This window comes from Patella vulgata, chromosome 1 (genome assembly GCF_932274485.2).
Source record: "Patella vulgata chromosome 1, xgPatVulg1.2, whole genome shotgun sequence".
NCBI classification, from domain to species: domain Eukaryota; kingdom Metazoa; phylum Mollusca; class Gastropoda; family Patellidae; genus Patella; species Patella vulgata.
The window spans coordinates 72,507,325-72,523,076 of record NC_065879.2 but is presented as its reverse complement, the minus strand read 5'-3'; the positions used below and the strand labels follow the sequence as shown (position 1 = coordinate 72,523,076).

At 34.9% G+C, this 15,752-nt stretch overlaps 1 long non-coding RNA gene across 1 annotated transcript in view; it reads right to left on the bottom strand.

Annotated features, from left to right (window-relative positions):
* Positions 1–905: 905 nt before the first annotated feature.
* LOC126823508 (uncharacterized) overlaps positions 906–15,752 on the bottom strand; it is a 66,446-nt gene continuing 51,599 nt past the window's right edge. Inside the window, exons 2-5 of the long non-coding RNA XR_007681192.2 lie at positions 8,009–8,086; positions 4,546–4,600; positions 3,814–3,868; positions 906–3,305 (exon numbers count right to left, since the gene is read on the bottom strand). This is a non-coding gene — a long non-coding RNA (uncharacterized LOC126823508). The remainder of the gene's footprint in view (positions 3,306–3,813; positions 3,869–4,545; positions 4,601–8,008; positions 8,087–15,752) is intronic.

Genomic DNA, 15,752 nt, shown 5'->3' with positions numbered 1-15,752 from the left:
ATCTGCGTACAAGGAGTGGCCATTTTGTCCGGCATTTTCGATCTGATATTTACAAAAGTCAAACTCAACCAACATTATGGTGTAACAGTGATATATTTAAATGGTTTTTAAAATCGGATAACAATTGTGACCTCTAGAGGGCCCAAAATCTAAAAATACGATTTTTCGTACAATCAAGGGCAATGATCCAGGAAGTAATGGTATATCTAAAGGAACTGAGATCTTTGTAATATAAACATCGGATAAAAATTGTGAAATCCAGAGGGTCAACAGCCTTGATATACCATATTACACTATTTGCGTACAAGGGGTGGCCATTTTGTCAGGCAGTTTTGTTACGATTTTTACAAAATTTTAACTCAACTTTCATTATGGTGTAACAGTGACATATATAAACCTTTTTCAAATTAAATACAAATTGTGACTTCTAGAGGGACGACGAGTTAAAAACGCGATTTTTCGAACAATCAGGGGCCATAATTCAGGAAATTACAATCCGTTTTGCGCGAATACCAGAGGAACCAAGATCTTTGGGTTATAAAAACGCATTTCAAGTTTCATCAAAATCGGATGAAAATTTTGAGGTCTAGAGTGTCCACAAGCTAAAAACGTGATTTTTCGTACAACTGGGCCATAATCAATGAAGTTACACTCCGATACAAGCCAATATCGAAAAGAACCAAGATCTTTGGGAGGTAGACCTATATTCCAAGTTTCGTCCTCAAACAAAATGTGAATGGTTGATGGGATGGGAGCCACGACAATATCCGTCCACATGAAAATGTGGCTGTAAAAAAATTAATTGGCATTTACAGAAATGCTGAATATAAATTTAAAATCAATCATGGAACTATTGGAAATCATTGAAAATAATAGAATTTTTCATCTCGCGAAATCATGGCGATCATATTCTTTGTCTCATGATATGAACATAAACAACGTTTTCATCAGACGATAATTTTAGCCTGCAGATTGTCTACACAGTTTACCAAAGTGATCAAGGGCCTTAACTCCTGTGGCAATTATCAGAAATTATTGAAAATCAACATGAAAATCAACCCTGTGCATAAATTTCATGTCAATTAAAGGAAAACTTCAGAATATAGAGAGCATCCACAAGATTTTTCACAGTCATCAAGGGTCATAACCCCATAACTATAACAGTAATTATTGGAAATCTTTAGCCTTTAGAGCATCCTTAAGCAATCATGGCTGACGGACCGACATACGACAATACTTCAATGTGGGTGTATCAAAATCTAATATGATTAATGGTTGATGACAGAGATTGCCAATAGGTTCTCTGGCATCAAATATATTTACAGGGTCTTTTTCAGTAAGGCTCTTAATTCAACATTTTATTAGGCAGACAATTTTTGGCACATCGTTTCATTCCAAAGAGTTTTTATTCAGAATCATCAGAAAATGTATTTTTAGTAAAAGACTCATGCATAGTATGGTTTATTTAAACCTTGTAGTACCAGACATGTTTTGATGTCATGACCGGGAATACAAGGCATGTTTGACAATATCACGGACTATCTAGCTGTCAAGTTTGAGAGGTTGTTTATAGATCAAGTATAAAAATAAGATAGACCATTTTAGTTATTGAGAAGTTTGTTGTACTAATATATTAATATAACATTTTTTTTAATATTTCTCACAATTATGTCAAATTTAGTTCAATTCATACATCATCATCTGTATTCGTTGTATTAAGCCATTTTGATGTTTAGGCTTTGACTAAAACTTCAGCAGATAATTAAAGCGAAAAGCGATGTCTTGAATCAGAACATGTATTTCAATTTCTAAAAACAAGATAAACACACATCAAAATATCTCCATTCTTAATTGGCTATCAATGGGCCATCTGAATGATTTAAATGACAGAAATTTTCAACACTTGATACAGTAGGGATAAAAAAACAAAAAGCTGTTGATCCCATGACACTGAAAGGGTAATGCTGGAATCTACCAAAATAATTTATAGCCATTTTACTTTGTCTGGCCAGTAAATATCTCAAGTAGTCAACAATCACTGATAAAAGAGCCCCATTGATCATAAATAAAAATATTCTAAAATGCACATTTTTTTGCTGGGAATTCATTGACTAGAAAACATTTGAAGCACATACAGCAGATTTAGCATGGCCAAACCCTAGGAATCAGTGAGTCAAACTGTGTTTTACACAATAAAGAAAAAAGTAACAAGTTCCACTATAAGTGGTCAATTGGTGTTTCCACTTATACAATAGAATGCTATCCACTACTGTCTAATAGAGTATTTAATTCATTCTCGTCTATTCTGTGATATTACCCCAGGTGGAAGCAGACCACAACTAGCTAGTAGCAGTACTGCTATGGGTTCACTTTGATAACATTTTCAGATCTTCTTTTAAATTTGCTTTTCTTTTTTGTGGGGTTTAAAGCATACTTATGTTGACTTCATTTTTACACTGGCCGTATACAAATTATTCTGGGTTCACCACAGAAAACATCAAAATGTTATTGTAAGTTAACATTATAATCACAATATACTACTTTATCTAATTGGAATTTTAGGATAAAAAATAAGGCAATGTATCTAATACCTAATGTATACAAGTACTTCAGAATTTTCACCATAACTTTTACTTGCAGTTTGATTTCCATTATTTTTGCATTTGTTTGGTATTAATGCAATGCGATAAGTTTAAAAAAAATTAAATTACACCAATCTAAATTTAGTTTCATGTTTATGGTTGTTTGTTTGCATTGTGATTCACATCTGAAGTTAACTTTTTGAGTCACTAATCCACTTGGTGTATCTTTGAACACTGATATTTTGGGCAATTTGCTTTGGGTAAAAAAGTACAATTGTGAGCTGAAGGTTTGGGTAAAAACCCAATGTAACACAATTTCTTAAACATGTTTGCTGTACCATTTTGTCTACTACACAAACACTAATCCTGTCACCGTGAACACAAATTTTCATCTCAACATAATTTGCTTTAATTAATTCCAAGTGAACACAGCATTATTTTAGACATCAGATATCTTTTGAATACATGAAAATGCTGAGAGTAGAGATATGACTTTTCTTTTCTGACCTACACAATTATTTTCTGAACTACACCATGCACAATCTTACACATATATTTTTTCAGCAATGAAGACATCTGTTGTTCCTATTAATTCCTGTTATATATTGTTTTGTGGAACTGTTTCTGGTAGTCTAGATGGTGGTATAGCAGAATATGGTGATCATTTGTGGAATGCATGACATCAGAAAGGCGTTGTTACTTTACCAGAAGAAGGTGTTGGATCTTTAAAATTAACATGATCTAAAAATAAAAAGATAGTTTCTGACAGAACATTACAGTTTCTTACATGTGGATTACAAAGACCAATATTATTTATGCCTTTTAAAGATATTTCTTTAAGCATATATTTCTAATGGCATATGATAGATTCATATTACATAGTAAGCCCAAAATCATCCATAATCAGTCATCAATATCTCATGCCCTTGTATACCAAACTTTGGTTCCATGGAAAGTTACAAAATTCAATATATATATCTATAGTAATCATAAGACACAACTCCTTAGGAATAATGAAACATGAAATATTTTTATCAAAACACATTCGACCTGTAGGTTGGACATTTAAATGTACAAATCGATGGACAATAAACAATATAAATTCATCTTGAAAAGAGAAGGTCTGAATGGAGCTACTGCATTCTGGAAATGCTCTTCACATGTAGTAGAACATACTGGGCAGAGTTTATAAAATTCAAGTAAAAAACCTTTCTATTTTTTAAATAAATACCTTGTTAAAATTGTGTTTCACATATTTACTTTCAAACTAAGATCTACCATCATCTCTGAAACAAAAGATTATAATTAAATCACAATATCCTTTTGTGGGAAATCATCACCAGCTTCTCAAGAGTGAGATCAAGTGCAGGTGGGATGTTACTCTCCAGTGATGTAAATGAAATTAGGTCTAACATCTTACTCTGTTGCACCAACTGAACAAATGAAGACAAACATACGAAATATGCAGTGTGCTATGAGGGAAATTTTGTCTGAACTTACACCAGCAACACTGCAAGAGAACCTGGAATCTCCTGATTGGTGAGCCTGCATCATACTCACTGGGCCAGAGATGTCATCAACTTCATTGGAATAAATCTGAATAACCAACATACCTTCCACGTGGTTCTGGGGTAGAAGTTATCAATAAATGCAACAAGTTATTGCACAGGGGGTATGGTCCTGGACTCGGGGATATTGTGCTCATTTTTAGTCTAAATATGGTCATTTTTTTTATTGTTTATGGTTATGTACGTTCAGAAATCGTTTCGAGCACAGCAGCTTTTTACTATTTCACTATACTTTGGATTTCAACTGCAAGGTCATCTTTAACATGCACTACCAATTATGACTCACAGTTTTCTCTTCTTGACATATGGTGGCATTGAAATCTACTCCTAACCACATAGAGACTAATCTAAAAACAGAGATACAAGGGCACAAACAAAAAACAAAAAAATCTCACCAGTTATTATCTTGAACGAGTGGTTCCACACCAGTTGATGTACTGTTTGTAACATCTATATGAAACAAATAACTAAATCTATAAGCAACTACTAATATACACAGAAAACATACAGGACTCAACATTATTACAGGTGAGCCAACTAAGAGTGAATCTCAGGTGAGCCAAATAAGAGTGAATATTAGGTGAGCCAAATGAAGAGTGAATCGCAGGTGAGGCAAATGAAGAGTGAACCATAATGAAGAGTGAATCTCAAGTAAATTCAGAATCCATCATCCAATCCATCCGTGAACTGGACCTGTTCTCAAGGTATCTGTTTATTGATTGTGACTATGAGAAACTGACTTTTTAAACACATAAAACAATCAATTTGGTGTAAATCCTATTTTGTTTGTTTGATGAAAAATCATTACACACATCATTTTTGTTACATATATACATTTTGATATAACATATGTTTTTGTTGGCCTAATAATATGTCAATCAGATAAAAGATTTAGAAAAAATAATTATTCTGAAAAAGCAAAAAAGCGAATATTGTAAAACATTCCTGACTTCCCACTACAACAGGTTTTAAACATACAAGTTTTGTTTTTTGATAATTAATCAATAGGCCTACTTAAATAAAACTGAAATGGGTGTAACCATTTCCGCGGAGTGGCACTTTCAAAATGTCAACAATTAGTGCAGACAATGGGTACATCCAAAGCAGGGCTTTTACTTTAAAATTTTGCCAGTCGGTCAGTTTTTTACTTATTATGTTTATATTGAATTAACAAGATGTTTTTTTCCAAAAGATTTTAGCATACTCTCAATTTTAATATATATTTTTTAAGTGTCAATCTGTATTTATCGTGTCTTAATAAAATGTACAGTTTTTGAAATTTTAATTTCATGGCATGTAAATTGATTGACAGGTAAGTTCTCCAGGTCAAAGGGAGGTAATCAGGCTTTACCTGTATCCTAGAGACCGGGATAGTAATTGTGTCGCGCTTTGAGCATAAACTTAGTTTGTGGATATAGCGCATTATAAATATGCACATTATTATTATTATAATTTCACTGCCAGTCAGTCAAGACTTCTAAATATGACTGAAACTTGAGCCCTGATCTAAAGCATAGTGTCCTAATAGTTAGTCGGATAAAGACTAATAGATATTATACTAACCATATGCTTTTTCAACTGGTTGGAATGGAATAGAATTTAATGTGTCATCAGCACTTTATATAATACATTTTTACACATGCATACAGTTTTTTGTTTTACCATTCTATGAGGTGGGAGGTGAATTTTCCAGGACAGGTCTTCTGTTGAATTAACTAGGTTTTTATTACATGCTCAGGGTAAATCTTATTTTTTCATCCAATTAACTTTAACATACATTATGCAAGAGCTAAATCTGTCTATTGCAGGTCTTTCTTTAGGCATTAAATGTTATATAAACTATTAATTAAACATTTAATCAACTCTTGATGCCATCTGATGGGTCCGATTTAAACAGATTTGACCTGTGGTTTAATGGCCATTGGTGATGAATGGTAAAAATGGATAATCAAGACTTTGTTATCGAGACTACAATGTTATTCAAATGAGGATTTCTCAGCTCAGAGTACAGAAATTTGAGTGAAATTTTCAACATATTCCCTTTTCATTATCTATTTCTTTGCTATTATAGCGAGAACTGTCAGCTCTTCATCTAATCTATCATAATGCCGCTTTAACATGTTTTCATTGACAGGATGGCGGGAAGAAGTCTTTTCAAGCAGAAACTGTGACTGAATCCCCCCAAGTGGTCTTCATAGCCTACAGGGTATTCTATACAGGAGATCTTTCAACATAATAATGCATTGATTGATGACCTGAATTTTAGCACAATATACTTAACAAGAAAAGCTGCCTAGTCATTTGGATGGGACAAAAGAAAAACAAAGGTCATCCGTTTACATTGTTATGTATGTACTGGACAGAAATTGAATAAGGCAGAAATACCACTGTCGGGGTAAAATTATCCTTCAACACTTATTTATACATATAAAAACTCCAAAGCCCCATTCCAGTCTATACTGTAACTGTAGAGCAAATGGCTGAACAACAAAACACAACAAACACGAACAGATTAAAAACTAGAAACATGGAAATAAATCAGCTAAAGATAAATAAATGTCAAGCGGTTATAACTATGTTAAGAATATCTATGTCTAGACAGTAATATCTTTTAACCATAATAATCTTCTTCATTAATTAACGTAACATAGTTAACTAACAATTTACAAAAGAAAAAACATTCCCCAATTTGAGTCTACAGTATAAATGAAATGAAATGGGGTTTAACATCATGCTTTTCTGCAGCAATTGGGCTAATGAAGAAGGGCTTAAAACCAGGGGCCGATTGGGGCCGGTCCCGGCCCAGGCTCCCGTGTCGGAGCAGCCCCTCCGCGGAGCCTGGACGGGGGGTCCTGGGGCTCTCCCCTGAGAAAATTTTGAAAAATGAGCCCCAAATATGCGATTTGGTGGCATAACTGATTATAATCGATTAATTTGGACCAACAGCCTGACCTGCAAGTAATTTACAACCATCAACCTGTGAAATTATCATATCGTCATATTATTAATTAACGTATTATCATTGTATCGTCAAGAGTCAAGAGAATTTAACTGGTTAAAAAATGGGACTAGTTGAGAACATTTTGACCATTCCGAATTCCGGCCCACACCCGGCCCAGAAAGTCTATTATACTAGCACATTCCAGACTACAGTGATGAGTGGCGGCCCGTTAAAGCCACCGGTCACATACAACATGATTATCATCGCTCCATGGCCAGTCCAATACGGCCCCCCCCCCATATAATCTTCAGCAGAAAAAGGTTTTTTAGACAAATTGGACAAAATTATTTTTTTATTTTGTCCGACCGGCCTGATGGCCCAATCCGCCCCTGCTTACAACATGCAGTATGCTATGAGGGAAATTTTGCAAAGAAATCGGTGTTACCGCCTATTTTAAATTCCAAATGTCAATTTTGTTTTACAAGCATGAAAATGTGTACACAAGATCTTAGTTTTTTATCGCATCAGAACGACTAGACATTGTTCCTCGTCAGACCCTCTGTCCTGAAGCACTGAGAACAGGAAATCACGCCAGAAAATTCCGGAGAACTTTCTCCACTAATACCAGAATCGAATTTCAGGCGATCTGGTTAATATTTTAGGTTTTAAGAAATAGATAACAATGAAGCCTTCATCCCCTCCCTTCACTCTTGTGAATCATATTGCGCCATATACCATCAAGGGTATTTCAAATAATTGAGCCATCAGCACAACAGAGATTATATTTTGAAATGATCTAAAAGGAAACAAACTAGTGTTTAAAAGATCTGTAAATTTTTTACGAACTCCAGCTGATATATCACAATGAATGATTTCTTTGTATTTATTATGTTAATTAATTATATTAATATACGTACTTGTACTAGAAATTGGTTGTGTTGGTGTGTTGCCATTAGTTACCACACGAGCATCAGGTTCATATGGTTCATCACCTACTGAAAAAAAATACCAAACTTATTTCAACATAATTAATTGTATCATAGTTCCATTACTTACAAATGCAGACTGATATTTTTTTTGAGGGAAGACTGCGATTATTTTCATGTTAGTTCTTGATTGATTCTTGTCATACAATGATAGAAGGCCTACCATGCTAGACAATGATTGTATCATGCCAGACAATGATTGTATCATGCAAGACAATGATTGTACAATGTCTGTCATGATTTTGATATGAAGTAATGGGGTTATTACTCTGTGATTGCACCATGTTCTACCTTGAATGGGCAATCTGTAAGCCATATCATGATTTATCCTAATTTTACAATCACAATATCACATGGTCACATTATATATTTAATGCCATGATTGTAAATGTAATACTATGATTTCACCATGCAAACTCATGGTTGTAACATGAAAGATCATGATTGTACCATGCCAGGCCATGATTGTACCTTGTTATATCATGATTGTACCATGTGATGTCAACATTCTTCCATGTCATATCAAGATTGCATCATGATTGTAAATCGTTATATCATGTTGTAACATGTCAGGTCAAGGTTGTTACTTGTTATATCATGCTGTACCATGTCAGGCCATGATTGTTACTTGTTATATCATGTTGTACCATGTTAGACCATGATTGTTACTTGTTATATCATGTTGTACCATGTCAGGCCATGATTGTTACTTGTTATATCATGTTGTACCATGTCAGACCATGATTGTTACTTGTTATATCATGTTGTACCATGTCAGGCCATGATTGTAAATTGTTATATCATGAGTGTACCATGTCAGACCACAGTAGAGGATCTAGAAGCTGTGAATAGTTGAAATCTCGGGCACCATCCACAATCCAGCCCCACAATGAATGTCGACATAGATCATATTGCTTATAGTGGTTCACTATAACCGTGAATATGATAGTAATGAGATAGTATAAGACCACAGCGGGGTGGAAGAATGATGACACAAGGGAATTGATCACGCGGCATGCGCATAATATGTAATATACTGAGCTTTTTATTTTTACGACTGGACCTGTGAGGAGGGGATGGGGGCGCTGTCGCCATGGAGCCCCCCTCCCATCCACCCTCACTTTAAAATATATTTGTACCTGAATATAATATTCTGTATATAATATGGTCATTGTTACTAGATGTGAAGTAAAATGTCCTTCAGTTTATGTATGTACTTTTGTCTAAATTAAAACAAATATAGTGCAGAGTGATATTCTGTGTATATAATCATCTCTCTAGTAAAATGATAGTTGGTCCAATTAAACTAGAAATAATGAGAATAAATGTCCTAGTCTACTCCGAACAACTATTATCAAGACCGTTAATTTGACTTTTAGGATAATTGAATTTTATCGACCATGAATTACTACAGCAGATACAAACCTATTTTGTTTCGGTACAGTTTCAATATCTACATAAACCAAGTAATTATCTCGAGCAACTATTTTACTTTTCCAGAACTGGGAATTAAAGGACATGTCCATTTTTAGTAATTCACTAGTTCTCTGCTTAAACCACCAAAATAAGCCCTACATGCATATGCCATCATATACAATGAAAGTTAATGGCTCACTGGGTACCTGCTGACAAGTTTTGAGGATCTATAACAACGCTTATCATTTAAATTATTTAAATTCCCCTGTCATGTTTTGTTAAGATCTCCTCTGTAATTAATTTTTTGTTTGATAAATAAATAATGTTAAGTCTATTAATGTTTTGGGCAGTTCTACTAAAACCAATGTTGACCGACACATAAGTTGAACAGTGAAAACTGTTCAAACAAGGAAATTATACAACTTGATAGAAAACCAATAAAAGCAGAAACGTATTTCATTTTCCTAGGAAATATCACATAAAATCTGATACGATAGATACATGTATGTTATCTATAAATAATTGTCTTTCATTTTCTAATAAAATATCCCAAACCTGCATGTGCTCTCCATATATGAACAACTACAAATCTGAACTTAATTTCCTAGGGAATATAGCTTTAATTAACTGCAAATCATCATGCAATAGAAGTATGACAAATTTAAAAGGTTGTTTTCTTTTATTTCATGTAATATATTTAAAATAAATTCTATCAATTGTTCCCCATATACAAAAATATATTTCATTTCCAAGGGAAACGAGTGAAAATTGCCATTTTTTGCAAACATTTCTTGTTTTTTCCATGGGAATATAGGTTCAATAATTGCAAATTATCCAAACCTACAGATGCGTGCTGCTTCCGATAAACAAAACACAGCAAATAATCCAAGCACAGTTATTTGATTGTTATGAATAAAAACTATTATTTTGTTAAATGAACACTGGCAAAGAATGTATGTGCACATAGAAAACTGAAATATTGATTTCCGCGAGAATATGACGCACTAAACTTTCCATTGTTCTAGTTCAAGGAATATTTTCAATAAAATTTCTCCCTTTGATTATATAAGAAAGTTTATGAGTATAGATATTAATGATGAAATGATGGCAGATGTAAATGTCATGAAATGATTAGTTCATTAAAGATGCATTATGTAAAAGCTAAATCTGCCTGTTGTAGGTCTTATATAAACTATTATTTAGACATTTATTCACATGAATTATCGGATATTGTTGCACATCAATAGGTTTCTTGTCACCTGAACATAAACACTGTGATTTCAAATCATTTGGAAATCAACTTTAGCCTCTAGGGCGGATCCACAAGATTTTAAAAAGTGACCAAGGCCAAACACCCTAGGAGTAATTGCAGTCTCATACACACACACACACACAAAAATGCAGAAACACAGGAGTTTGCAAATATTTGGGGAAATACGACCGACCAAGGTCATTTGCTCTATACTATATCATACTGTGGACTTGATACATATTGTGGTCTTTATCCTGTAAATAAATACGTTTTTGTCCCCCCCTTTGACCACACATGGGAAAAAATACAATATAACTGTTTATTGATGTATGGCACAATATCACGGCAGAACAGTGGTTTATTTATTAATGTGATCAAACGAGGAGCATATTATGTTTTAATACCGACAAATGGGGACTTTGTGTATGGTGAACACCAACAATCGAGTACATACACACTCACATTCGAGGACGTAACAAGTGTATGTCAATCATATAAATTGAGTGGGTTCAACACTCTATATACGAGAACAGGCACCCTTTAACCACAGGAGCAGCCCACTGAAAGCCACTGAAAGAACATTTTTTATTGAATCAGCCACTTAAAACTTTTAATTTTCCAAACCAATCTGACTGAGGTCTTACAGATTGTATGTAAACATTCAAGGACTTGACACTCATTGTGGTCTTTAATCTTTAAATAACTACAACCGTTTATAATTGATGTGCGGTGCAATACCGTGATAGAACAGTTATTTATTAATTTGACCAACCGAGGACGCACATTATGTTTTAATACCGACAAATGGGGACTTTGTGTATGGTGAACACTAACAACCAAGTAAAAACACACTCACATCCGAGGACATTATAAGTGTATAATACTTGTTTGTTGCAATATTACAGTAAATGATAATCCCAAAATGGATCCTCATTTAATTATTTACAAGATGTTAATTACTTTTAAAGACACTAATGTGAATCTTCAAGATATGACAATGAATTTCCAAGGCACTAACTTGTAAGAAACATTTTGCATGTGAGGATCGCCCTTTGATTGAAGGTGAAGAGTTAGATGAAACTAATTATTCTTGAAAAGTCAAGTTGACATCTTGAAAAGTCAAGTTGACATTTGAAAAGTCAAGTTGATATCTTGAAAAGTCAAGCTAATATCTTGAAAAGTCAAGCTAATATCTTGAAATAAAACCGTTTAAGATTACTTGAGCTTTTACACTACTAACTTTTTAAAATTTTAACTTTAACTTAATCTTTGAAGATATTAACTTAAACTTTTAAGATACTAAAGATACATTCTCACGAAAGTATTTATAGGGTAGTTATTTCCAATAAATGTATGGCAAATTTGTTATATATGGGAAGTAGAGACACCCAATCTTACTAGAAAAATACTGGATGGGGCAGGCACTGGGCAAAGATATCAGGGTATTACTTACTGTCAGCCTGACGGCTTATTGTCTGCCAGATTGACTAAGGAATCAGTTATTATTTCTTAATCGAATAATTAAGTGGTTTGAACATATAACAGACCCATCAATCAAACGGCGGAAAAATAATTTGGCAGAGGATAATCAAAGAATTTACTTAGGCTTCAATGTGTACAGTAAATGAACAGTAAGTAACGACAAATACATTCTGAAATGGACCCTCCCTCAATCAAATAACGTAACAAACATGGCTTCTGAAATAGCTTTTTACATCTTGGGGCACTTCCTCCGGAATACAATACATGATACAGTTTGTACATGGGAAGGCATCTCTAACTTAAACATTTCAGATTTTAACTTAATTTTTAAGTTATTAACTTCACCTTTTAAGAACTTAAATTTTTTAAGATATTAACTTAAACTTTAAAGATATTAACATAAACTCTGATATTAACTTTTAACAAACTTAAACTTTTAAGATATTAACTTAAACTTTTAAGATACTAACTTAACCTTTTAAGATATTAAACTTAACCTTTTAAGATATTAACCTAAACTTTTAAACTACTAACTTGAATTTTCTAGATACTACTTGATATTAACTATTTCCAAGATACTACTTTGAATTTTCAAGATACTATCTTGAATTTTCAAGATAATAGGCCTAGCTTGAATTTCCAAGACACTAACTTAAATTTTTAAGATACTAACTTACATTTTCAAGATATTTACTTGAAACGAAATTCCCATTTATGGAACATTTGTTTATGACACATTGATATCAAATCTCTTAACGACAATTCATCAATCTAAATGTTAAAAAGACTTTCATAACAAGACAAGTTTACCTATTATGTATGTTTATTTGACATACTACTTGTATGAAATACATGGTTTAAGTTAAACAAACTGTTAATAACAAAACCCAGTCTTTCATATTGAGTTCTTTTGTACAATTTGGAAAATGGCAGATCACTAACTATATTTCACGAAATGAGAAATAGAACTTATTAAGCATCCAGGGTGGTCCAGTGAATGTATACTGATACTTCGCTTATGGTCACAAAATTTCTGGGAATGCCAATTGCTGTGAATCATCAGGGATGGCTCCCAATAATCGGGAAAGCTCCAGGGTACCTTGGCTGATAATCAACATCATCGGTGAATATTCATGTCGGGAGATCTCAGTCTCTTGCGTGGTGGCATATCGGCGGCACTTATGCCTAGGTCCTACTGGGCATTTTTTGCATCGGCAATATACTACCAATGGAAAATGATGATCCCCAGGAGGTGCTGGAAACAGATTACCCAGTATGCAGGGGAAGCTTGGGGTTGTAGTGAGCTATGTGGAACCATCAGGAGGCCGCAAGAGAATTGCGAAAAATTTCAAACTTGCACTGAAATTTTTTCCGTTGTGTTCCCGACGTTTTGTGGGGAAAACTGGCTGGGGAGGCATCCCAACAGCTCTCAAGATCCACAAGGAAGCTCTGGAGATGCTTCCCTGGAGCAGTGAAACTTCAGCGAAATATATTTTTCCTGAAGCATCTCCGATTCAAAAATCCTCAAAGGTCCCCTGATAAGTCAGCAAGACACCGCTGATGCTTCGGTGATATCTGGGGGAAACTTTGGGGTTGTCGTGAGCCATATGGAACCATCGAGAGGCCTTGGGATAACTGTGAAAAATTTCAAAGCTTGTATTCAAAATTTTTCCAATGTTTTCCAGACGGGGAAATTTCAGCAAAATACTTTTTCCCGCTCGACAAGGCATCCCGATTTAAATATCCTCAAAGGTCCCCGGGGAAACAAATATTTCGTAGAAGCTCCAGGGAATCATCCCCAGAGTTTCCTTGTGGAACTGGAAAGGTCCAGGGATGCCCCCCCAGTTTTTTTTTCTGACAATGCAAGCATTGAGACTTTTCGCAGTTCTCCCATGGCCTCCCGATGGGGTCCACAAGGCTAGCGATGTCCTAGGAGCTCCCCTGGGACACAGGGAAACCTGTTCCCGACGCCTAACCCTGTTCCCAAAACAAATATTTCGAGGAAGCTCCAGGGAATCATCCCCAGAGTTTCCTTGTGGATTTGGAAAGGTCCAGGGATGCCTCCCCAGTTTTTTTTCCTGACAATGCAAGCATTGAGACTTTTCGCAGTTCTCCCATGGCCTCCCGATGGGGTCCACAAGGCTAGCGATGCCCTAGGAGCTCCCCTGGGACACCGGGAAACCTGTTCCCGACGCCTAACCCTGTTCCCAAAACAAATATTTCGAGGAAGCTCCAGGGAATCATCCCCAGAGTTTCTTTGTGGCTCTGGAAAACTCAGGGGATGTCTTCCTGGCCTCTTTTCCTGACAATGCAAGCATTGAAACTTTTCGCACTTCTCCCATGGCCTCCCAATGGGCCCACGTGACTCACCATGCCCCAGGAACTGCTTGTATGTGATTAGGAGTAGGGTTTTTCAAGGTCCTCCAGTTTCTCCCACAGCTAAAGATCCCTATGCGCAAGAGAACTATTGAAATAAAATTGAACCGTATGTTAGTCCTGTTAGTCCTAAAATAACCTACTTTGTGTTGAGTGGATGTTAAACTCCATTTCTCTCCCTCTTAACAAACAGGCACACGTTCGTGTCCTGGTTCTTCCCATGCTGGAATTCCACCCTAGCAGATTCTACTATGGCGTGAAATATCCTTTGATCTGAAACAGCAATATTTTCTCCCCAAAACACAAAGTCGCTTAGTCTATTATTAATGCAAGAAATAAACGTGCAGATACACACTTCTTTTGAAAATTCAATTACTGTGTCTGTAACTTTAAAGATAATGTTATCTGTGAGAAGGAAGCCAACTAATGCTGCTGTATAAAGATGTTTTTTTTTTTTTTAGACAAACTGGAGAAAGGACTCTATTTAACCAGTCGACTCCATTTTCTCTTTACAAACTTCTCTCAAAGCTAAACAAACAATCACAAAAAGCTATTGAAAGACTATTCCTAGCCGCCATATTGATTCCTGTTAATGTTTCATTTTATTCCTGATTCCAAGAGGTTTTTTTTCTCGCAACTTTACTGCCATTTTCAGATGGCATTTTAAATACGATCCATTTGAATCAATTTACCTTGGCTGCCTTGCGGAGTCATGTTTTTTACTCTAAGGCGCCACGTAAATTACTAGATCTTATAGAAGGTCAAGTTACATGCAAGGTCATGCATTTACCTTGTGCCTGGATAAACCTGGCTAGAACTCAGATGTGTGCACATGAGGACTTTCCTGTTTTATATTTTTTTTGTTGCTTTCCACTAGTGAGTAATAGAATACTTCAGGTCATTGCTACGTTTAAATTACGTTGGTATCGACTGGTGATGTTTATTTGGTTACTCAATTAAAAAATTGGGAGCTATTGTCTATATTTTCAGGCTATTTGTGGTAGTTGCCAGTCCGTTTAGGAAGGTCATTTCCATACAGAAAATTCATCGAACAAGAATTCTGAGTTAGGGTTATGTTACTTATCCAGAACCCTTGTTTCGTGATCCACTGAAAACTGTGATCTTGAATTTAAAATTTTTTTCAGCTTG